Source organism: Chrysemys picta, chromosome 12, assembly GCF_011386835.1.
Source record: "Chrysemys picta bellii isolate R12L10 chromosome 12, ASM1138683v2, whole genome shotgun sequence".
In the NCBI taxonomy this organism is placed as follows: domain Eukaryota; kingdom Metazoa; phylum Chordata; order Testudines; family Emydidae; genus Chrysemys; species Chrysemys picta.
In genome coordinates, this window is record NC_088802.1 from 5541766 (window position 1) to 5567646 (window position 25881).

The 25881-nt window shown below is 49.1% G+C and overlaps 1 protein-coding gene across 1 annotated transcript in view; it reads left to right on the top strand.

Annotated features, from left to right (window-relative positions):
• The first annotated feature begins 8769 nt into the window (after positions 1–8769).
• LOC101949196 (C-type lectin domain family 2 member A-like) overlaps positions 8770–25881 on the top strand; it is a 45587-nt gene continuing 28475 nt past the window's right edge. The window contains exon 1 of the mRNA XM_042842627.2: positions 8770–8861. The gene's annotated coding sequence lies outside the window, so the exon portion shown is untranslated. The remainder of the gene's footprint in view (positions 8862–25881) is intronic.

Consider the following 25881-nt stretch of genomic DNA (forward strand, 5'->3'; position numbering starts at 1 on the left):
GGGGCAGACAGCACTAGAAGATCATACAGGACAATGATTTGCACCACGATTAAGAAAAAGGCCGCCATTATGGCTGTGACGATGACGAGATACGTCATTTCCTTTCCCTTTCGCCAGGGTCAGCAGTTGCTATCATACATTCAGAAGTTGGGAAGAGAAAACATCTCTAGCCCAACAGTACCAACTCTAACGATCATGTCAACACTTTGTTTGGTCACAGGGACTCAGTGAAAGCACCAGCCTCACTTTTTCCGCATGCGAAAATGCTGAACAGGATCCCTGTGTTTCTTGCTGTCTTTTGCAAGAAGAAGAGTATGTACTAACAGCATCATATGAGAAGTGATTTATAGCACATTTAGGGGCCTCTGCTACATTTAAGAGGAAGGGGAAAGACCTATACACACGGCTTAGAGGAGAATAGGGGAGTTTTTTATTCTGCCATACCAAATTTAAACCACAGTAACAAGAAGATCACATCTGTGGGGGACCCTAACAATGCAATTAAATTCACACAAAAGTGAGTAATGTCACAAGATCCCAACCAGTCCCAACTCCATTTCAATCATGTCATTCCTTGGATGCCTCTTCTCAGCAGGAAAACTACGAAAGGAGAAATATCCATTCAAAGAACAAACTCTGTTTCCAACACGGCTCCACGCTCAGTTTAGCTCCACTTCACACTAACACTTTGAAGGGGAAAACAGCAAGTTCCCCACTCCTACCCCAATATTCTTATGCACTCCAATTGCCTTTGAGGTATAAACCCCACCTCATACTCAGCTGGGATCTCCTCAGAGCCCCCATTTCTCACTGACGCACCTTCAGGAGGAGATACGGCAAATCCCTTATACACCTCATTGCCTCACATTCAAAAGAATGACGTCTGAGTCACCATCTTCCACAGTAGCACATTCTCATAGGAATTTACAAATATAGGAAATACCCGATCAGACTAGAGATCTGTCTGGTTCCCTATCCTGTCACCAACACTGGCCAGAAGCAGCTGCTTCAGAAGAAGATGCAAAAAACCCTCTAGTGGAAAAATATGAGTAGTTTATTTCTTAGGAGAACTTTCTTTCAAATCTCTTAGCTGACAAACACGGGTAGCTTATTCCATACGGGAAGGTTCTTTCTAATCCTATTAATTAGAGATTGACTCTTATGCCCTGAAGCAGGAGTGTTTAGGTCCCTCATATTTTTAGTCCCATTTTATGCAAATGTACATGCTCACTATACACGTAAATGTCTAATCCTGTTTTATTTCTACAAAGCTGTTGACCCCAGTGACTTCTGACTCCAGACACAGAGTGCATATTTTTGCTAGCAAGCAAGCCACTTCTTTCTTAGGAGTCTTCAGAACTCTGGGGTGTAACCATCTGGTCCTGGTGATTTATTGCTCTCTAATGTATTAACAGTTTGTTCCAACACCTCCTCTTATGACACTCCAATCTTTGACAGTAAACTCAACTTGATTACTTGATAAGGGCAGGACTGGGGTAGAAGATATGTCCCCAAGATCCTTTGTAGTGAAGATGAATGCAAAGAAATCACTTAGTTTCTTTACAATATCCTTACCCTCCCTTATTTCTCCATTTACTCCCTGGTAGCCCAGTGGAGTCTCCAGTTCTCTTGCAGATCTAATAAACTTAAAGAATTACAAATTTGGTTTTATGTCATTGGCTATTTGCTCTTCAAATGTCCTTTTAGCCCTCCTAATTTCCAGTTTACATTTATCTACTGAAGATTATGTTCCTTTCTCTTGGCTCCAGTAGGAGTGGAATTCTGCTTTTTGAAGAATATCTCTTTGGCTTGAATCAGGGGTCTCAAAGTCCCAGCCGTCCGCGGACCGAGAAACTCCCCACTGCAGCCCGCGGAGGAGAAACGCATGCAGCCATGCTGCGGGCAATGTCTGCTGCAGGCACCGCCCCCTGCAGCTCCTATTGGCTGGGGGAGAGGGCTAGAGACACCATCACTAGTTGCTGGGCAGAGTCAGCCATGGAGGCAGCATCATTAGTTGCCGGGCAGAGTCAGCCATGAAGGCAGAGTCACTTTTTTCTGCAATGAATATAAACAAGTCAAAATACTGAACACACTATCTGACGCACACCTTGCTGCAATCCTGAAGGTTTCAACTGCTCAGTCACTGAGGCCAAACATCAACAAACTGACAGAACTGAAGCATTGCAACACTAAAAACTCCCTGGCAGGCGAAGAATTGGATAAAGTTATATGACAGTTTTATTATTTCTAAGAAATTCAAAATAAAAAATATAATATAAACATTTTCTTTTCTGAACACCATCTTCAGTGGCACTATTGACCCACTGAGAGAATTTGAAGACTGGCACTGGCCCTAAAGTGAACTGAGTTTGAGACTCCTGGCTTGAATAATCTCTTGAACCTTCAGCTTTGACATACTGTTTTGTTTTCTGCCTTTTTAAATTGAGTGAGTCTTGTGATTGCTTAAGTAAGCCTCCCTGCTGAGTATAAGAATTTTAATTTTCTGACTCTTGACTTTTTGCACGTTTGATCTAGTCATTTCTTAAAATCCCTTCTTCCATAGTTTGGCTAGTTTTTAATATGATTCCTCTCCTGATGATACTGAGCTTAATTATATAGTTGCAAATAATACTTAATCACTCAACTACTGTCACTTGAATTACCTGAGGTGTGTTACTTAGGACTAAGTCAAGAACAGCCTCCTCTCTTGGGTGCTTTAGAATTAGCTGCTCAGAAAAAAGTAGTCATTCAAGGTAGCCAGAAATGGCTTCACTAAACACACCCTATTGTTCTCCATCTGTCACTGTGACTTACACAGTAATTGATTTTCTCTCCATGCCCCTGTGATCTCTACCACCCAGAATCAGACAGTCACACAACAGTTCCTTTTCCAGTGTCCTACTGGAAAATCATCTGTAACCTTTTTCCTCTTCCCTCCTAGAATAAGAACACAGGGCTGTCCCTCCTCAAACAACCTTCTGTAATTCTGCTTACCTGCTTGGCAGGACTGGGGTGAGCCAGAAGACTCCCAGCTTCATAAGGCTGATAACTGTTCATTCTCCCTTGGATCTCTGACTTCCCCAGCCAGTATCACAAGCTAATATTACTCTAAATTAAGAGGAAGAGAAATAGGGATGTTGGTCATTACAAAATGACTCTGAATCAGCAGACAATAAGAAAGGGGAACATGGGGTGGGGGAGGGAAAGAAGATAGGAAAGAACAACACTGAGAGAAAGAACAGTTAGGTGCCTCTTTAGATCTGTATACAGGCCAAGAAAACCTTCCTTTCAGCCTCCTTTGAAGCTGCCAAATCCCAAGGATCTAAGCACTTCCTCAATCCTGAACAGGTCTCTGTGCATAACTGATTTTTTGATTCAGTGGCTGAACTGAACTGAGAGAAAAAGTGGTATGGATCAACCCAATTTTTTTTTCAACTGACGTGAAATGTTTGGCTGACTCACACCAAAACATATTGTTTCAATGTTGGGTATTTTTACCAAAGCAATGGAGATAAGAGGCAAAACATGGGCACCATTCACAACACTGTAGTGTGTACGCCCATCCCCATCAATAGCCCAGTGGATAAGCACTCACTCAGGCTGAGGGAGACCAGGTTTGAATCCCCCCCTGGAGATCTGAACCCAGGTCTCCCACCTCCTAGTAGAGTTTTCTGGGGTGGGTCAGTCTCAGCCTCTGCTGTTGTTCTATTTAGCACCAAGTGGGAAGCTTAACCACCAGGCTATACAGTCAATCCCTTTTGCTGGCTGGACCAATGATTATTTAAGTATTTTGTGCAGTCTGCTTTGGTTGTAGGGTCACACCCACAAGTGGTCAATTCAGTCTGTAGGTTAGGAATGCTCCTCCCAGAGGCTGAACCCTCAAAGCAACATCTAATACTTTCTACCATCTCCAACTGGCTAGGAGGCTCTGTCCTACCCTGGCAGACGATGATCTGGTTTCAGTCATATATGCCTTTGTCATGTCCCATCTGGACTACAGCAATAATCATACTTGGGCACAAAGCCCTCAGCCCTTAGGAATTGCCAGCTAATACAGAATGCTGCAGTCTCTGCTCCACTGCACAGACTACCATGAACACATCAGACCTGCACTGTGCTCTCCACACCTGTGTCCCACAGAATAGAAAATCAAGTTCCAGGTCTTGGTTCTTATCTTCAAGGCATGCCATGGCCTGGGTCCAGGGTATCTTAAAGAGCAGAAAGCTCCAGGATCCTTAATGGTATAAATTGGTGGTGGTGGTGGGGTCTTCTCATATACTACTGCCCCTAAGGGTAAGAAACCTCACCACATCCCCTGCCTATAGGCTGGAGACTGAATTAGTGGGGAGAACAAGAGATGCAGAAAGTGACCCTGGTAGGGAGGACATGAGTTTGGAAGCAAGAAGGGGTGAATGTGACAGTGGTAGGGAGAGGGTCCTAGTAGAAGAGGTGGGAAAAGGGAAAATGAGAGTGGAGTAAGTATGTTTGGTAGGGTATTCTCCTGGTCAGGCTCTCTTGAGCTGTGGGTGTTGCCCGCCCTAAAGGGCTCGAGGGGACAACAATGGTCCGTCGCCCAGTGTGCTTGGCACCAATAAAGACACCGAGGGGAGAAAGCAAGCCAAGTTTATTTCAGAGCTCTGAAATGGCACTAGGAGACCGGCATGTCTCAAATCCAGTGCCACAAATACAAACAACTTTTACCTTTTATACTCCAAACTGTTTACATACATCTCTTTGTCTAGCTGTTCCCCCTTACCCCTCCCTTCCAGACAACTGTTACAATAAACTCTACATAAGCTTGTGAGAAAACTTTCTCAGTCTTTGCGACCTTGGATTAGACGCCTGCAAACTAACTACCCCTCCTTTCCCTCGCTCCTTATCTCTATTATTTCTGCTAGTGTGAGTGAAACTGCAGCCATCTGCTAAAAAGCTGACATTACATTTCTGCTTCAGCCTACTTCAGAGCATGTAAACAGTTAGCACAGAAGTAGGTGAGAGTTCCCAAGATGGAGTCACAGACCCAGAGCAAAAGAGCTTCATCGGCACTTTTGGCCTTCCACTCTCCCGAGTTACCTGGTAGCTATGCCTAGTGGACCCCAACATGGGGCTAGGCCTCACTGCTGGGACAGTGGTGGTATCTGGGGAAGCCCTAAAGTTCTTGCCTTACTCTTTTGTTTACAGTCTTGAAACTGGGAAAATGCAAATGTCTGCCTGGGTTTTTCTCTGAGATTCCTGTACGTTTGCTCCAGCACCCACTAAAATCTCTCTCCGGCAATCAGCAAGGCTGCAGTGACTGAGCAGGGATTTCCCCTGCAGTGTCTCTTTTCAGCCTCCTGCCAAGAGCTGCCGTAGGGTTGGCACCAAGGCTAGTTAGATTGTGTCTCCTCCTCTCTTCTTGAGGTCCCCTTGCTGGTGCCCAGACAGCATGGAGTCATTGTGAGGAAGAGAGTAGGGAGGGGGAGGCAGCACCCAGCAACCTCAGGGTCCTTCCAGCAGTGAGGGGAAGGGGCCCTAATGGGGAGACAAGAGCTCAAGGAAAAGAACAGGCTTCCTCTTTGATTTGCGTCCATCAGCTCAACAGCAATGATAGGGCTGAATGAAGTCTTTCCATCACTTTCTGTACAGCTTCATGGCTTCATTCACCTTTAAACCTTTTGTTCTGTCATTCTTCACTGTGTCTATCCAGTGCATCCTCACTCTTCCTCTAGTTCTAGGGGAGAGAATGGAGGCTTGGGTGCTGTTGAGGGAATCACCATGGGGCAGAGTAGGCCAAGGGGATGGATAGATGGGACTAGCTGGGTGACAAGAGGCTCATGGAGGTAATGGGAAGCAGGGACAGAGTAAATGAGGTTGATCTGAATTTTAGCTAAGGCTACAAGGAGTCCAGTGGCACCTTAAAGACTAACAGATATATTTGGGCATTGTCTTTAAGGTGCCACTGGACTCATTGTTTTTGTGGATACAGATTAACACAGCTACCCCTCTGATACTTAGCTAAGGCTGCCGAGCGGACTCATTTGCTCTCTAAGTGGTCTCAGGGCCACTAGATGGGACAGAACACCACACCCAGAAGGTGTGTGGGTTACATAGGCACTGTTCCTCATCCTTCCCCTACCCTGATGCTGTCCAATACCCTACTCCCCACTGGCTGACCCCAACACTGGCACTGGGGACTCTCTCAGGGGTGAATCAGTGACTATTCTTCACTGTGGAGAAATGTCACCTGTTGGGAGGCACAATATTTGACTGCTAAGGGGCTAAGTGTGGGGGAGGGAAAGACATGAAATGAATGCCTTGTACTTTTGACTTTGTCATGTTGGCAGCAGATAAGTAGCAGTGAGTTAAACCAGTTGGGCAGAACAGCGTTTGGATTCACTAGTATTTCAATAATAGACACATGTGAGTGTTATCCCTCGTGCATGGGATGTTGGAGCCGGAGCTCGCATGCATTGTGTTGAGTGTGATAGTAAAAAGTTTGAGGACTACTGTTCCAGCAGCTTTTTAACCTCAGTTTTCTCCTTACTTGGGCTTCAGTTTGTTCTGTTTTCACATCTGCCTCTTTCAGCATCTTTTTTTTTTTAACTTTTAACTAACAACTTCAGCTTTAGAGAAGGGAAAAGAGGAACCCAATACCACAGAGAGAACATTGCAAGTCATGTTTTATTTCTCTTTTCCTTGTGGATCTGGGCTCTCAAGGTTTGACACAGCCCCCTAAAAATCGTGTCAGGTTCAGTAACCCACCCCGAAGTCATCATCTGGGCAAGGCATTCCCATCATGCTGTGTGCCTAGGCAGAGCGAGCAAACAAGGTCGGTTCATGAAGTCTTCTTCCCCAGCTCATCACTAAATGTCAGGGGAGAGCTCATGCAGACCCCGTTTACACCTGTGCTGGCTTTAATCTAGGTATCACAGGTAATGATAGCAGTGAAGACATGGCATTACAGACTTCTGTGCATGCTAACAACTCAGATCCATGCCCAGGGTTCCCAGTGGGTTTGTACTTGAGTGGCTACAACAGGGGTCGGCAACCTTTCAGAAGTGGTGTGCTGAGTCTTCATTTATTCACTCTGATTTAAGGTTTCGCGTGCCAGTCATACATTGTAATGTTTTTAGAAGGTCTCTTTATATAAGTCTATAATATATAACTAAACTATTTTGTATGTAAAGGAAATAGGGTTTTTAAAATGTTTAAGAATCTTCATTTAAAATTAAATTAAAATACAGAGCCTCCCAGACCGGTGGCCAGGACCCAGGCAGTGTGAGTGCCACTGAAAATCAGCTCGTGTGCCGCCTGTGGCACGCGTGCCATAGGTTGCCTACCCCTGGGCTAGAATGTGCTGAAAAGCGTGGGCTGTGCAAGCGTGAGCTGTGTATTCCTTTCTCAAAACAACAATGTATGTTCAAGATAGTATTTTTTATATCTATTGTGGTAGCAGCAAGAGGTCCCAATCAGTCATCAGGGCCCCATTTTATTATTATTCATTTGTATTACAGTAGCTAATGCAAACAAAGATCACTCCTGCCCCACAGAGCTTTTACTGCTGTGACTACTTTTCTATACATACCTAAGATAGACAGATAAAACAATAAAGAAAAGTAAAGAAGGCAGCCCTGTGCACTGTTGTTCAACAGCTATTGCCCCAGACACACAGAACCATGGGCGCCAAAGGGTCATTGTCCCCGCCTCACTTTTTAAATAGGAGGGCCATGCCCCTCCTTTTGAGAGGCTGAACTCAGCAGGGGCACTACGAAGCAGGGGAGGTCCTGCCCTTGGCCCTGACTGGAGCTGGGTGGCATAATGGTGTGGAATCCCTTCTCTGCTGGCATGCTGGAGGGGCGGTTGGGCCAAATTTGAGTGTGTGGTGTTGGGACCCCATGAGTAAGTAGTGATGTGACCTGGTTTGGCCCCTTCACTTTGCAGTCCTTCTGGCGCCCAGGCACAGAACCCCAAACATAAATTTCAGGAGGTGAGGAGATTCTAGCTGACTTTGTCCTGTGTCTAAGGGTACATCTACACTACAGCGGGGAGTCGGTTTAAGATACGCAAATTCAGCTACGTGAATAGCGTAGCTGAATTCGACGTATTACAGCCGACTTACCCCGTTGTGAGGACGGCGGCAAAATCGACTTCTGCCGCTTTTTGTCGGCGGCGCTTACTACCACCTCCGCTGGTGGAGTTAGAGCGCCGATTCGGGGATCGATTGTCGCGTCCCCACGGGACGCGATAAATCGATCCCCGAGAGGTCGATTTCTACCCGCCGATTCAGGCGGGTAGTATAGACCAGGCCTAAGGCATTAGGTGGAGACTGAAGATCTGGGTTTTATTTTTGGCTCTTCCATAGACTGCCTGTATGACCTTGTGCACATTCCTTAATCTCACTGTGCCTGTAAAATGGGAATAATCTGTTTTGTCTACACACACTGTAAACACTTCAGGGCAGGACTGTCTTTCACTGTGTGTCTGTGCAGCTCCTAGCACAGTGGGGCCCTGATCTCAGTTGCAGCAGGGACTGTCTCCCACTCAACCTAGTCTACTTTCCCCTCTAACCGTTTCTAATACTAAATTCCCTGGAAGAGATGGAAATAAACAGTGGTGACTTGCTTGCTGAACCTGTTGTTCATGTGGCCGGTTTTGGCGGTTTATGACTACAAAAGTCACTGCTGCAAAAGCCACCACATAATTTAATCAGTGAGGATCTTCCATTTTCTGAGGGTAGTTCTCTGCCTGCATTAACAGGCTTGTTTCTGCTTCTCCTAGGTGTCTGGGATCCATTGCTATGTGCATTGCCATCAGCTTGTTCTGTGGAATTCTGCCATCTTCTGGGCGACACATTTTTGGTACAAGGTCCCGCGGGCCCTGCGGTAAGCTTGACTTAGATTCTGCATTAAGACCTCCAGGTTCTTCAACACTCTGGTGCACCAGTTTGGAGAGCTTGTGACAGATAAATTAATAAATAGAGGTTGCCTTTGAATTGAATAATAATATGAACAGTACAGTCAGTTCAGTCTCCCTTGAATTAATGTAATATTTTAAATTAAATGGTCCCCATCGTCACTCTGTGCAGTTGGCCATGCCCCTTACAGCGCCCACAGGAAGAGGGGTAGCAAAGGAATCACTAGCTCTACAACTTCTGAGGACTCTACAGTGGGGTCATCCTGCTGTGGTTGGTTGTCATGACTTTAGGTCTGCTCTCTCCAGCAGTGAAGTAAAAAGCAACTTTGCTGTAGGCCAGGGTCTGGGCCAGTTTATTTTCAGGGGTCATCACCACCATGTTTCAAGATGGCCACTTGACAAAATTACTGTACTTAGTGTCGGACATGGGGAGGGAAGGGGGTTATGTCATTCAGTGTCGGACATGGGGAGGGAAGGGGGTTATGTCATTCAGTAATTCAATTTTTTGAAAAATTACCACAGACCTCAACATTTTTACCACGGACACTTGTGTCCATGTATGGACATGATGCTGACCCCATCTCTAAACCATCGTTCAACAGATGTTTGTATTGGCAATACCTAGAAGTTGTGAAGAAGAAAGCTGGAGGTTTTGTCAATTGATTAGGGGCATCTGGGGAGGCAAAGGAGCCAGTTAGGGATTGTGGGTAAGAACATTAGCTGGATGTTTCTCCTAAAATAGTCCAAAGTGAAATAATTAGCACTCTTGTCATTTATATTGCCATCACTAGGATTCAGAATCAACCTGCCACTGACTTAAATGGGGCAGTTCATCCCTCCCATAGTGACAGATTCAGGATTTGCAGATTCAGGCAGACATCAGTATGTTGGCTAAACCCAGTTCACATTTGGAATTTCATTGCAACCATGAGGGCTAGAAATATTTTTTTTAAAATGAAATTTGAGCTTTTGAATCGCAGGTCTGTAGCAAGGGGTTAGCCTGGATGACCCTTGCGGTCCCTTCTAACCTTATGATTCTATAAAGGGTGGATTCAGCACTTCATGGGGGACTTGCCATTCTTTATGCATCGTGCTGCCATCATACCATTAATCGGGATAATCATATGAAGACTCTGCGTTACAGTTGTCGATTCTGCACTTAGAGATCTAAGAGCTGGAAGAAGGCATTAGCAAGACTAATTCAGTTGTAGTGCATTAGCAGTCATGGAGGCTTCAGCTGATGGCAAAGCTGCTGGCTGATTCATGACAAAAATAAATGTTGAGAGATTGGATTTTCCCTTGGGATGGAAATCCGGCTTTCCACTCAGTTTTAATACCAGGCATGTGCTCAGAAGTAGCCACATCTCACAGGCTACTGAGTAACACTCTGCAAACAGGCATCAGTGTGCCTTTAGGATAGTCTAGTGCAGTGGTCCCCAAACTTTTTACCTCGTGCCCCCCCTTATTCCTGTCCGTGCCCCGCCACGGAGCCAGGAGTGGGGCTGCGGATCTGGGAGGGGAGGGACGCGGACAGAGGTAAGGGAGCCGAGGCTGGGGCCACAGTCAGGGGTGGGAGCGGACCCTTGGCTGGGCAGCTAGGAACCTTGAGCATAGGGCAGGCAGCCCGGATCCTGGGCACAGGGCTGACAGCTGCAGCTGGGAGCAGATCCCCAGATGTGGGGCCAGCAGCCCGGGACTCCGGGCAGCCACGGCCTGGACCGTGGCATGGGGCCGGGGCCAGGAGCGAATCTGGGAGGTTCTCCCTCCCGACCCCTTGTGAGGGCTGGTCCGGGTCCCAGCCGCACCCCCTGAACGTTACCCTTGGGGAGGTATGCCCTATATATTGAAGACCTCTGGTCTAGTGGATTGTAGTCTGGCCTGGGACTCAAAAGAGCTCAGTTCTAGTCCTGGTTTTACCACTAGCCTGCTAGGTAACCTTGGGCAAGTCACTTCCCTTCTCTGTGTCTCACTTTCTCCATCTGTAAAATAAGGATGATACTGACCTCCTTTGTAAGGTGTTTTGTGATTGACTGATGAAAATGTCATATAAGAGCTGGTTGTTATTATTCTCCTGGGGGACAATGGCAGGCTATAATTATTATTAGGAGAATACATCCATTTATTATTTAATATTTTTATTAATGACCTGGAAGAAAACATAAAATCATCACTGATAAAGTGTGCAGCTGACACAAAAACTGGGGGATCGGTAAATAATACAGAGCAGAGTTCACTGATACAGAGGGATCTGAATCACTTGGTAAGCTGGGCACAAGCAAACAATATGTGTTTTAATACAGCTTACTGCTAAATGTACACAACTAGGAACAAAGAACGCAGGCCATACTTACAGGATGAGGGACTCTATCCTGGGAAGCAGTGACTCTGAAAAAGAGTCTTTATTCAACAACAGCCTCTCAGACATGCCTGGCTCTCCAGGTTTCAAACGCTGTCTGAGCTGCAGACACTCAGTACCCGTGTCAGATGGCCACACGCAGTGTGTCTATTGTCTGGGGGAGACACACATTGCCCAGAAGTATCCCCACTGTAAAAACTGACAGCAAGGACAAGAAAGGCTAGGGATCCCCAGCTAAAACGCCTAATGATGGAGAAATCCCTCAGACCTGCCTCCAATCCCGAGTCCCGGACACCTCCTGGCCAACGCTCGCCTGCAGCTCCCTCAGACACGGGATCCTCTTCAAAAACGGCTAAAGGACCCTGTTCCTAAAAAAGCCACAAAAAAGCAGTCTCACACTTCTCCACAGCGAGAATCCCCTAGAAAAAAGCGATCTCCGATCACAAAATCTGCTCTGGTACCAATGGCACCAAGAACGCCAGACCGCGAGACACAAGGACCGTCTCGTACTCAGGAGCAAAAGACCCGGTGAGGCCTAGCTCTCATGGAGCACACATACAGACCAAAACTGAGCCTCCCACCTCAGCACGGAGGGAACCTAAGAAAACCCAGGCACCGAGCAGCACAATGGTGCCACCTGCTGCACCAATACAATGCAGTAGTTCTGTGGCATTGGCAAGGCTCATGCTGATTCCCAGCCAGAGCTTGCCTCCCACTTCGGTACCGAGCCTCCCCGTGCCGCAACAGTTTTTCAGCCAGGTGGACCTCCTCATCCCTTCTACTCCAGGAACTCCGCTTTTCGGCACCTGCAGCACCCCAGCCAGACCAGGGCCAAGCTTTAATACTACCCATGCTGGCTGAGCCCCATCTCTTTCCAGCGATGAAGAGGAAGAAGTAGAAGCAGGGATGTACACCCCTCACCATTCCTCGCCCAAACCTGGACCCTCACGGCAGCAGAGCACAGCTTGGCAACCCCCACAATGGGTGCCCCCTCCCATGTCCTCCCACCAAACTGGGTATATTGGAACCCATGGGTGTTATACAGGGTCCAGAACATTAAGCCCTCCAACCCACCCAGGTCCAGGACATCACAATCGTCTTCGCCTTCTACCCCAGCTTCCCCAGAAGTGCTGGAGAAGGAAGCCGAAGAACCTGAAGATAGAGTGACACCCTCCAACCTACCCACATTTTCCTTTAGTCTCTTGACGAAATAATAATGTCGCCTCCCACGACATCGGGAGATGACTTCAAATCTTTTCAGGATCTGTTTCAATGAGTAGCCGACTCCCTTTATATATCACTGGCAGAGCTACAAAGACACAGCATAAGCTGACAGATATACTTCAAGCTTCTCCAGCAGCCAGAATAGCTCTACCCATTAATGCTGCCATCATGGACCCTACAAAAACTGTCTGGCAGACGCCAGCCACAGCTTCACCTTCTTGTAAAAGATCTGACAAGAAGTACTATGTACCGGCTAATGGAGCTGAGTTTTTGTTTACCTACTGTGACAGACCCAGACCAGTGGGGAACAGGAGTCTGGTAGAGGGGAAATATACTGGTCACTGGATGAGTAGTTTTCTTTTCCCTGAGTGACCAGAGAAAGAGGCTGCACTAGAGTAATCAGGAACCTGCTAGAACCAGTTAAGGTAGGCAGGCTAATCAGGGCACCTGGGTTTTAAAAGGAGCTCACTTCAGTTTGTGGTGCGAGTGTGAGGAGCTGGGACAAGAGGCGCAAGGAGCTGAGAGTGAGAGGGTGAGGGTGTGCTGCTGGAGGACTGAGGAGCACAAGCGTTATCAGACACCAGGAGGAAGGTCCTGTGGTGAGAATAAGGAAGGTGTTTGGAGGAGGCCATGGGGAAGTAGCCCAGGGAGTTGTAGCTGTCATGCAGCTGTTACAGGAGGCACTATAGACAACTGCAGTCCACAGAGTCCCGGGTTCCCCCCAAACCTCCCAATTGACCTGGACTGTGGGTTCTTCCAGAGGGGAAAGTCTCTGGGCTGTTTCCCAACCCACATGGCGAATCTCTGCGGCAAGAAAATCCGCCAATAAGCGCAGGGCCCACCAAGATAGAGGAGGAACTTTGTCACACTACCCTATCCCAAACTCTTTGGTGGTAGAGGCAGTTAATCAAAAGGGGAAGCAACATCAGGCCAGAACCACCCCGTATGATAAAGACTTGAAACGGCTAGACCTCTTTGGCAGGAAAGCCTGCGAAATTGGAGGGTCGCCAATGAACAGAGCCAACTATTCCGCCTTACTAGACAATACACACACAATGTTTTTTCAGATGTCAACTTTTAATGAACACCTTCCAGCAGATACAAAAAGAACAATATAAAGTCAACATAACAGAGGGTTCCCTCATTTCCTGAACGGCTCTGAAGGCGTCTCTAGATTCTGCTGACATGGCGGCCCGATCCATTGCCACATGCGTCATCATGCGTAGGACTTCCTGGCTCCATCTCTCTGGCTTTCCCAGGGAAGTTCAGGCTACGGTAAAGGACCCACCTTTCGAAGGCCAAAAACCGTTCACAGAGAGTACAGCTGTATCCTTACACACCCTGAAGGATTCCCGTGCAACATTAAAGACTCCGGGAATATATGTCCCTGTGAATAAAAAGAAACCGGACAGATTCTATAACCAGTGATTCTACACTGCCCTATACACCCAGCCTCAAAGACATTATTACCAGTGCCACAAGCAGCGCCAGTCGAATTGCCAACAAACACAAGAGCAGTTGTCTATGTCTCAACCATCCACTTCCAGGCAAACATTTTGAAGTGTTGGTCGAGGACATGAGGGCCCCACCTTCTCCAATTCCAGGGTCACATTTAATCTCCAGCCCATTTGGGGACTGCCTTACGCCTTTCTACCCTATCTGGAAAACCATCACCTCAGACAAGTGGGTCCTGGAAATACAGAAGGGCTATTCCATCCCCTTTGTCTCTATTCCACTAACCTTCCCTGTTTCTCTTCAGGGACCCCCTCATGAGTACCTGTTACAGCAGGAAATAAACCATCTCCTGCAATTAGGTGCCGTGGAGCCTGTATCAATGCAGCACAGGGGCAGGGGGGTTTATTCACATTACTGCCTCACTCAGAAGAAAATAGGCAGATTGAGGACCATCTTGGACTTGTGCAAACTAAACAAGTTCTTGAGAATACAATGCTTGAAGGTGGTAACTCTAGCAACCATCATTCCGGCATTGGAGAAAGGAGATTGGCTCTCGGTCCTCATCCTATAGAACACTTACTTTCATGTCACACTACTTCACGTCACTATCCACCTGGCGCATAGGTGGTTCCTCCAATTCACTCTTGGGAACCTGCATTACCAATACAAGGTACTCCCCTTTGGCCTATTCTCGACCCAAAGAGTATTTTCCAAAGTGCTCACCATTGCAGAAGCACATCTTCGCAGCAGGGTGTGATAATCTTTCCCTACCTAGAAGACTGCCTGTTGAAAGCACCAGCATACCAGGAGGCAGTCCATGCCACTCACACCACTATAACCCTGTTTACAAACCTAGGGGTTACAAATCAATCTGTAGAAATCCACCCTGATTCCAACCCAACAACTGGACTTTATAGGGGCACACCTTGACTGTATCAAGGCATCAGCACGGCTACCCCAACAATGGTTCCTTACCTAAACAAACCTAATTACAACAGTGAGACACAGCCCACGACTGCCAGAAAGTGCCTACAACTTCTAGGGCACATGCCAGCTACGACGTTTGTGATGAAACATGCCAAGCTTCATATGAGATGTCTACCTGGCTACACACTGGCTATACTCCTCACAGACACTCGATCAACAGACATCTTACAATGCCCAGCAGAGTGAAAGACTCGCTCACATGGTGGCGGCTGTTGTGGCTTCCTTTTGCTTCCCCATCAGAAAGTCATTTTTCTGCAGAGAAGCAAAGAAAATCTGCAGGGGAAATAAATTCTGCACATGCGCAGTGGCTCAGAATTTCCCCAGAATTATAGGATGCACTTACTTCATATGCTTGTGGAAACAAGAAATCCTGTTGCAGGGTGAATATCTGGGACTTGGGGACATCTGTGGAGTGCATGAGGTAGCAAGGGTGGAGTGTTGTTGTTTGCTTCCTTTAGTCTTTTTCCGTGATCTCATTGTACTGCACAGTTCTCGCGCTGCCCCGGGCATTGTGACAATAGCTGGCTGTTTCTTATCTTCCAAGAATATTTCCTACCAGGAGTGGCTTGGCTGGTTCCTGGCTCAGTTTGTGTGGCAGCTGACACTGGCTGGGATTAGCTAGCTGTGGCACACGTAGTGCACTGGTGGCTGGTGTCCATTGTTATCCATGTGGGCTGCAGGTCTCAGTCTCCCGTCACTTTGGGTTTTAAAGAGGGGGAAAGCTGGGAATCTGTTGGGGAAGGGGGGCTGTCACAGGGAAGTGTTTTGCTGGAGATGGGGGCTGGCCATTATAATCTGCTGCTGGTGCAAACTTCCACCACTTTTTGCTGTTTTCTTATTCCCACATGGTTCTTTCCAGGCATTCTTCCAAATGAATGATCGTAGTTAAACAGAGCTCCGAGGGGAGCCCTCTTTTACCAGAGTCCATTGAACAACTTCTGAGCTTGCTTCCTGAGGGCAGAGCTCCCAGTATCTTGGTACAGGAGGCTGCTAACAGAGGCTGGCTCTTGGGTGTGAGCCTTTAGCCAGAGCAGGGGCAGATGCCCAGTGATGTGGTAGGTGGTTGAGCAGAGCAGCCTGCCCCAGGTGAGAGGGAAGTCTGAATTTCTACACAGCGGGGAGGGGTATTTGTTAAGACTCAGCCCTAACCAATGTCAGGTCAGGGTAGCCAGCGTCAGGGAAGGGGTCCCAGCTCCCAACCACGTGCCTCGACACAACCACCCGCCCGCCCTCGTGGGGGGCTCAGAGTAACCCTGGAACAAGCACCACACTCAACAATCGCACAACGCTTTTATCTAACCCAGGCAGAGCCAGGTTCAGACCCAGGTCAGGATCTCTAGCCGGGGGCTCACACACTCCCTCCCCCCTGGCATGGTGTAGAGAAAAACTGCTCTTCCCTCACCCCATCTGGCTAGACACACACGGAATCTCTTCCCTGCCCCAACGCACGGGAGCTCACAATGGTGGCTTGGGTACGTGGTCTCAGTTCCTGTCACCAGCAGGTTGACAAGAGTCCCCTGTTGCCAGCACCTGACTCTCCTCCCTCTCTGCCCTCGCTCCGGGGACGGCGCCTCTCTCTGTCTTTGCTTTCTTTCTCAGTTTCCCAGGCTGCTCCCCCATCTCCCCCCATCTGCTCCTTCGCTCCCCAGGGTCAGAGTTAATTCGGTGTGTTTGACTGGCACTGCCTCCCAATCAGGGGTGTGCAGGGAGGGAGGCCGGGGAAGGGGCTCTCTTGCCAGCTGCACACTGATGCTGTATGGGATAGGAGCAGGAGGGACGCATTGATTTAGGCTAGGGGAGATGCCAGTCACTGCAGGGGGCCTTCGCTCCCTCCTCAGCTACTCAAAATTGTGGTTCATTAGCAAAGACCAACCCGGCGCCCAGCAAGCTGCCATTGGGAGGAACCTAAACCTGTTCACTCCAGGGCAGCTGTCCCAGCATTTCCTGGACAAGGAGCCCTCAGTGCAGGCTCTGCTGGGCCTCAGACATCGCTGGGTGGTTCTCTCTGAGTGCAGCAGCCACTGAAATTCCCTCCTGCCCCCCAGGTCTCCCTCTGCAGCGGGTAAGATCTGAGTCTTCTGCACACTGGCAGGGGTGCGGTAGTGGTGAGAGGGGTGGGGGTGTTAAGATTTTGCTCCAACAGGGGGGCGTGAGGGTAAGTACAGAGAGGTATTGAGTTGGGGTGGGGTCCAGTGCCCACTCTCCTTCAACCCCTCTGTCCCTGCACTGGTCCAGGGTGAATCGGCATAGGCTGCTCTCTTCCCCCATCCATACTGACACTGGTCCCAGGGGTAGCCCATGAGGGAGGCGGGGGTGCAAAAGCTTAACCAGAATAATGTGATTAAGGTCTGGTGTCTGCTTAGTCATGGGGGGCTGGGAGCAACATCAGTGTACAGGCTGGGTTCCCAGGTCCATGCAGTATTCGGGTCCAGGGCTGTCAAGGGGAGAGACTGAGCTGCCACATGACGGATTGGGATGTTTCTGACATCAGAATCACATGTTTCTCCTGGCTGGCTGCCAGCTTCTACCTTATAGCCATTCAGCTCACCGCGATTACTGGCAGGGCTGGGTTTATTCAGTGCACACACCACTGTCGGTCACATGTTGCAAAGTACAGGCGCTCGCTTCCTAAACGTCATTAGGATTGTTTGTGTGGAAGCCAGGCTTAGTGTTTGTTGCGTGTGTTTCTTTAGTGCCTAGAGGCCCCAGCTGAGAACAGGGCCCCATTGTGCTGGGCGCTGCACCCCACCCTAAGTCCGTGTCCCAGGGGGGGAGCTGCACAGTAACCTCTCACCTCTGTGCAGCCAGAGTCCTGTGCTCCCCAATTCCAGGCTGTAGCCTCCACATTTATTTCACAAATAAAATTTGCAGAATTTTGCAGAATTTTTAAAATATTGTGTGCAGAATTTTTATTTTTATTTTTGCGCAGAATATTTCATTTTTTGGTGCAGAATGCCCTCAGGAGTAATCCTGCAATAACAGTGCCCCACTCTCTAGGCAAGGCACTAGTGGGCAATTCACCTGACCATGATGGCAAGCCCCAATCTGCGAAGATAGAGAGGGAGGGAAGGAATGGATTTTGCAATGAGCTGCAATGCAAGTGAAGGGCAGTGGAATGCACCAAGTAGGGACTGTACCCCTGAATCAGAGCAAGAAAGAGTGGAAGAGAACTCTATTCTGACTTCTAAGTTCTGTATCTCTAAGACATGTCAGAATGCATGACTGGAAAGGGAAATGTGCTATTTGCCAAGCATGAAGGGTTAGGGTGGGACCGTGACTTACTAGAGAGTGCTGCATGGGTGCAACAGGTCAGGTTACAGCAATTGAGGGCTGTTGGTGAGCCATGACAAAAGCTCCCATGTGAATCTTCACTGTGACCCCACCCCAGAGCTTTACCCACCATTTGGAGGAGCACTAGCAGGGGGCCCTCCCACAGAGGCAGAGCAGGGGGGTCCCTCCTGTAGCAACCACAGTGGCTTGAGAGGGGTGGCTGAGCCTTCTGCATTCTTCCCCTCCCATCACATACAGAACCACTGCTGGGATGGGCTTGGTGAGTCCTGGAGTTAACACCCCATTGAGGTGCATGGGGCAGCACACAATTCCCATAGTTGCCTAAGGTGACTGCATCCTGCTACAACCACACCCCACAATTTATGCAAACCACTAGAGGGCAGTTAACCTGGGGTATGTGAAATGTTCAGTCTTTGAAATCTGTTAATTAATTTCAGAATCACTTTGTTACATTTTAAGTATTTAGCAAAATGTTTCTATGAAAATTGACAAAGGAAAGAGAAAGGTAGGGTTCAAAGGAGAGAAAGGTAGGGTTCAAAGGGGACTTAAAGGATTCACGGGTCTTGTAGGGAGAAGTCATTGCACTGCGACAGATTGAAGGATGGAAATATAGAAAATTAAACAGGATGATGGGAGACTGAGGCTGGAGATTCAGAACAAAGGACAATAGCAACACCTAGTTCTTATAGAGCATTTTTTGACCATAGATTTCAAAGCGCTCTACAGTTGGGGAAAAGAGTCAGGAGGAGGCAGAGTGACTTGCTCAAAACTCACACAGTAGCCCACTGGCAGAGCTAGGATTCGAAGCCCTGTATCTAAATGCCAGAACGGCACACTATACCATAGTGCCCCCTACAGTTTCTGGAGACACAGACTAAAGGGAATGAATAAGGAAGGCTCTGATGAGCCAGACACGTTCTGTACCAAGCATAATGTTAGCACTTCAACAGCAACAACAGTAAAATCATCCCGTTTTTCTACTGTGCAATAAAATTTGCATTCCGCTTGAGTGGCGATATCCTGGGCTGTGTCAGGCTGTTTGAAAGCAGAGGGCACTCAGCAGACCCTGCCCAGCGGAGATCCAGACAAGCCAGATTAGCTACTGCCAAGACCGGAGTGAGAAGAATTAAAGAAGCAGCTGGATGCATACGCTGAAGTATGAGATAATGTGTAATCAGCAATATCTGCGCTGCCAGCCAAGCCTGTTTATTATGAGCCAAGCCCGCTGTAAGATGACACACCTCTCTCACTACGTTTACCTCATCTGGCTGCAACCACAGCTCCAGGGCACTGCGGGGTATTCCCATCACCCTTTCACTGAGTGAGAGTGACATGCAAACCCTACTCTGAACACTCTCCGCTAAAACCCTCCCTCCCAGCTCCCTGCTATGACAGGGGCTCCCTGCGGACGTCCCCAGCACGGTGGACATGGGGGACATGAGCCCTGCACAGAGAGCAGACTGACTGGGCTAAGTCACCTTGCAGACACTGCTGTGAGGACGTGTCCCTTTACAAGGCTCTGGCACATGTGGGTGGAACCAGTTCTCGGGTTGTGCAGAGCTGATCCGTAGAAGAACATGGTCACTGAATAAAGTAGGTGCCCTGCAAGTGCTGTTTACTGAACACCGCGGCTGCCCCCCAAATTGATGCAGAAGGAGGAGAGGATGTAACACGCAACAGGAAAGAACCTCAAAGTCACTGGGGGGTAAATACACCCTGCATTTTCTTCTCTCCAGATACCCTGTGTAGCCCACTGCTCAGCCCCGCCAGATGAGCCCCAACCACAGAGGATTTGAGTGTGTTACAGCCACTACAGACTAAGCCCAACTCAAGCTATAGTGGGTTGTACATTTTACCTCTACATGTACCCGGTTCAATCCCCGGCATGACAGCCAAGATGGGGGTCACCCACTTGTTTGCAGTGCTGCAGAATACTGTCCCTCAGAGCCAAGGCAGGCAGAGGGGCCAATAACACACCTCCTGGGTCAGTCTAAACACGTACATGGGTTGGTCCTGCTGGAGAAGGGTGGTTTTGTGGTCCAGGCACAGGACCAATCCTCAGCTCTGCCATAGATTCCCTGGGTAACGGTGGGCAAGACACTGCATCTCTCTGGGCCTCAATGTCCATCTATAAGGGATAATACTCCTTCTTGTACATCAGCTCCTTGGGGAAGGGACCGTCTCTCACTGTGTGTCTGTTCCGCTTGCTTACATCATGTGTTTGTGGAAGCAGGAAATCCTGTTGTCCTGTTGCAGGGTGAATCTCTGGGACTTGGGGAGATCTGTGAAGTGCATGAGGTAGCGAGGGTAGAGTGTTGTTGTTGTTCACTTCCTTTCATCTTTTTCGGTGATCTCATTGTATTGCACAGTCCTCCCCCTTCCCAGGACATTGTGACAATAGCAGGCAGCTTCTTATCTTCCACGAATGTTTCTCAGGAGGAGTGGCATGGCTGGCTCCCGGCTCAGTGTGTGTAGCTGTCACAGGCTGGGGTTAGCTAGCTGTTGCACACGCAGTGCAGTGGCAGCTGGTGCCCTGTGTAATCCGTGTGGGCTGCAGGTCTCCGTTTCCCGTCACTTTGGGTTTTAAAGAGGGGGAAAGTTGGGACTCGGGGCGGGGCTGTCACAGGGAAACGTTTTGCTGGAGGATGCAGGAGACTGGTGCAGAGCTCCTTTCATAATGAAAACCTCTCCTGTGCTACCAAGGGCAGGGCAGGAGGGAAGGTTTACTTCTGTGTGATGCTGTTACAGCATGAGCTGGGCCTCTAAGAATAATTCAGGCCTAGCATCGACATAGGCCCGGTTTTCCTCCCACAGAATGGCCCGGTCAGAGGAAGGATGGTTCAATGGTTAGGGCGCTAGCCTGTGACTTAAGAGGCCTAGGTTCCATTTCCTGTGCAATCTGTGGCAAGTCTGTGCCTTGGTTCTCCATCCGTACAATGGGGATGGCAGCCCTGCCGCATGGGGGTGTTGTGAGGAGAAACACCTGAAAAGATTGTGAGGTGCTGAGGGATGACAGTGTTGGGGGCCAGCTAAGAACCATCGCTAGATCCACAGGAGGAGATGGGCCATTATCATGATGTGTGGAGGAGCCTGCATTGGCTAAACCTGCTGCTGGTGCAAACTCCCACCACTTTCTGCTGTTTCCTTATTCCCACACGGCCCTTTCTGGGCCTTCTGCCAAGTGAATGACTGTACAGCAGTTAAATAGAGCTCGGAGGGAAGCCCTCTTTTACCAGAGTACATTGAACAACCTCTGAGTTGACTTCCTGAGGGTGGTGCTCACAGTATCTTGGTATGTGTGTCACAGTATCTCTTGACCTGCTGCTTACAAACAGGGAAGAATTGGTAGGGGAAGTAGATGTGGGTGGCAACCTAGGCAGCAGTGACCATGAGATGGCTGAGTTCAGGATCCTGACAAAAGGAAGAAAGTAGAGTAGCAAAATATGGACCCTGGACTTCAGACAAGCAGACTTTGACTCCCCTAGGGAATTGATGGACAGGATCCCCTGGGAGGCTAATATGAGGGGGAAGGAGTCCAGGAGAGCTGGCTGTATTTTAAAGAAGGCTTATTGAGGGCGCAGGAACAAACCATCCTGATGTGCAGAAAGAATAGCAAATATGGCAGGCAACCAGCTTAGCTTAACAGTGAAATCTTCGGTGAGCTGAAACTCAAAAAGGAAGCTTACAAGAAGTGGAAACTTGGACACATAACTAGGGAGGAGTATAAAAATATTGCTCAAGTATGCAGGGAGCATATAATCAGGAAGGCCAAAACACAATTGGAGTTGCAGCTGGGTTTATTTAGTGTGGAGAAGAGAAGAGTGAGGGGTGGATTTGATAGCAGCCTTCAACTACCTGAAGGGGGGTTTCAAAGAGGATGGAGCTCGGCTGTTCTCAGTGGTGGCAGATGACAGAACAAGGAGCAATGGTCTCAAGTTGCAGTGGGGGAGGTCCAGGTTGGATATTAGGAAACACTATTTCACTAGGAGGGTGGTGAAGCACTGGAATGGGTTACCTAGGGAGGTGGTGGAATCTCCATCTTTAGAGATTTTTAAGGCCCAGCTTGACAAAGCCCTGGCTGGGATGATCTAGTTGGTGTTGGTTCTGCTCCGAGCAGGGGATTGGACTCCTGAGGTCTCTTCCAATCCTAATCTTCTACGATTCTATGGTAGATAGTTGAGTAGAGCAACTGGTACCAGGTGAAAGGGATGTTTGAGTGCTCCATACAGAGGGAGGGGAGGGGTATTTGTTAAGATTCAGCCTTAACTGATGTCAGGTGGGGGTTACCCAGGGTTGGGGAAGGGGTCTTAGCTCCCAACCACATGCATCGGCACAAACTCCAGCCCTGACTCTGGGGGGGAGGGGGAGGGCGAGACTAACCTGGAAAAAGCACCACACTTAAAAATCACATAATGTTTTATTTAACCCAGGCAAGCCAAGAGCAGACCCAGGTTAGGATCTCTAGCAGGGGGCACACACATTCCCTCCCCCCGGCATACCATACAGAAAAACAGCTCTCCACCGCCCTTTCTGGCTAGACACACATAGACTGCCGACACCGTGCCAATGCAATCCCCTCCCCTGCTTGGGTCTTCCCACAGCTGCCTAATGTGACTGCATCCCACTACAGCCATGGCCCACAATCTATGCAACCCACTAGTGTGGAGTTAACCTGGGGGAAATTAAATGTCCAGTCTGTGAAATCTGTTAATTAACATCAGAATCATTTTGCTGCATTTTAAGTATTTTAGCAAAATGTTTCTATGAAAATCGACAAAGGAAAGCGAGAAGTAGGGCTCCAGGGGCACTTAAAGGATGCCCAGGTCTTGTAGGGGGAAGCAGTTGCGTGGAGACAGATTGAAGGATGGAAATATAGAAAATAAAGAGACGAGGAGACTGAGGCTGGAGAATCAGAACAAAGGACAATAACAACATCTAGTTCTTACGGCGCATTTCTCCTCCGTAGACCTCTTTATAGGTGGGGAAGAAGAGTCACAAGGACGCAAAGTGATGCCCAAAAGTCACACAGCAGCCCAAGGGTTAGAACCCCCATATCCCAAATGCCAGTCCAGGACTCTGTGCCACGATACTACACCACACTGCCCCCCGCAGCCTCTGGAGACTGTTTCTGTGTGGAGTGTCTCACACGATGGGGCCCTGATCTCAGCTGGAACAGGCACAAACACTAAGCCTGGCTTTCACACAAACAATCCTACTGATATTTAGGAAGGGAGCATCCGCACTATGCAACAAGTGACTTACAGAAGCCTGTGCGCTGAGTGAACCCAGCCCTGCCCATAATCACAGCGAGCTCTTCACTGCACGGCTCTAAGCTGGAAGCTGGCAGCCAGCCCAGGAGAAAGGGGCGATTCTGACGTTGCAAACATTCCAGCGGATCCCACTCATTGCCGTGGCTCTGCTGAGCAGAGGGGGAATCCGTGCGCCGAGGGAACCCAGCTTTGTCAATAATCACAGTGAACTTTTGGCTGCATGTTTCTAAGCTGGAAGCTGGCAGCCAGCCCAGGAGAAAGGGGCGATTCTGACGTTGCAAACATTCCAGCGGATCCCACTCACAGTCGGTGGTTCTGCTGAACAGGGGAAAGTGGGCCGGTACTGGCCAGTACAGCGTACCGGTAAGAAGTGGCTGCCGGTACAGACCCGTACACAGCTGACGTTAAAGTGTTGCCGGAGCGCCAGGTGGCGTGGCCTGGGCAGCACTGAAGGGCTGGCTGGGGGAGGCTGACCCCAGCCCCACCCCTTCTGTCTGAGGCCCCGCCCTTCTGCTCAAAGCCCCACCCCCTCCCAGGGGCCCAGAGCCAGGCCCCCATACCCGTAAGAGTTTTAAGTTACTTTCACCTGATGAGTGATGACTTCTGATGAGTGAGGGAGCAGTGGCCATGTGGAAGCTCAGTCTCTCCACTTTACAGCCTTGGACCCTAATGCTGCAGCCCTTGGGAACCTGGGAACCCAGGCTGGGCAGTGATGGTCCTCCCAGCCCTGCATGCCTAAGCAGACACCAGACCTTAACAATCACATTATTCTGGTTAGTCTTTTGCACCCCTTCCTCCTCCATAGGCTACCTCCTGGGGCCAGCACTAGTGGGGATGACTCACCCTGGACCCAGCGCAGGGAGAGAGGGGTTGGAGAAGGGTGGGCACTGGACCCCACCCCTATTCAATACTTCCCTGTACTTCCCTCTGTTGGAGCAAAATCTTAACACACCCCCACCACCACCCCTGCCAGTGGGCAGAAGACCCAGGTCTCACCCTGTGCGGAGGGAGACCTTGGCATGCAGTAGGGGATTTCAGTGGCTGCTGCACTCAGAGAGAACCACCCACCAATGCATGCGGCCCGGTAGAGCCTGCACTGAGGGGTCCTTGTCCAGGAAATGCTGGGGCAGCTGCTCTGATTGAACAGGTTAGAGGCTCTTCCAAATGACAGCTTGTTGGGAGATGGGTTGGTCCTTGCCAATGAACCTCAATATTCAATAGCTGAGGAGGGAGTGAAGTCCCCCTGCAGTGACTGCCATCCTCCACTAGCCTGAATCAATCCTGGGATGGGCTTGGTGAGCCCGCCCAAGCAATGGATCCTGGAGTTAACTCCCCATTGAGGTGCATGGGGCAGCAAACAATTCCTACAGCTGCCCAAGGTGATTGCATCTTGCTACAAACACGCTGTACAACCTATGCAAGTCACTAGTGGGCACAGGCTGGATTCCCAGTGGACTGCAGCATTAGGTCTTAGGGAAGCAAAGCTGAGAGACTGACCTTCCACTGCCCCTTCACTCAGCACACCATGAGTCAGACCGATTGGAATGTTTGCATTGTCAGAATTGCCTGTTTTTCCTGGGCTGGCTGCCAGCTTCCAGCTTAGAGCCGGGCAATGAAGAGCTGGCTGTGATTGTGTCATTGTTAAGTGTGGTGCTTTTTCCTGGTTATTCTCACACCTGCTCCCCTTCTCGAGTCAGGGCTGGTGTTTGTGCTGAGGTGCGTGGTGGGGAGCTGGGAACCCTTCCCCATGCAGAGCTCTCTCCTAAGTCACTGTCCCAAACTAGCCCTTCAGACTCGACAAACAGCATGTTTCCCTTTCCAATCGTGCATTCTGCCAAGTCTGAGAGGCACAAAACAAAGAAGTCAGAATGGAGTTCTTCCCACTCCTTCTTGCTCTGACTCAGGGGTACAGTTCTTGCTGAGTGCATTCGCCCCCTGCACTGATTTGGGGTACAGTCCCTAGTTGGTGCAATCCACTGCCCCTTCACTTCCACTGTAGCTCATTGCAAAATCCATTCCTTCCCTCCCTCTCTATCTTCGCAGATTGGGGCTTGCCATCCCGATGAGGTCAATTGCCCACTAGTGCCTTGCATAGAGAGCGAGGCACTGTCATTGCTGGATGCACTTGCTTCATTAAGGCAGGAATCTTGTTGCCAGGTGACCCTCCCAGACGTGGGGAGATGCTGTAGTGCACAAGGTAGCAAGGGTGGAATGTTGTTGTTTGCCTATTTTAGTCAGCAGTGATAATCTCACATTCCTCTCAAGCCCTGGGCATTGTGAGGAAAACACCCTGCCTTTGTGCTCTATTTCCCAGGAGGAGTGGCATGGCTGGCTCCCGGCCCAGTTTGTGTAGCTGTCACAGGCTGGGGTTAGCTAGCTGTTGCACACGCGGTACAGTGGCGGCTG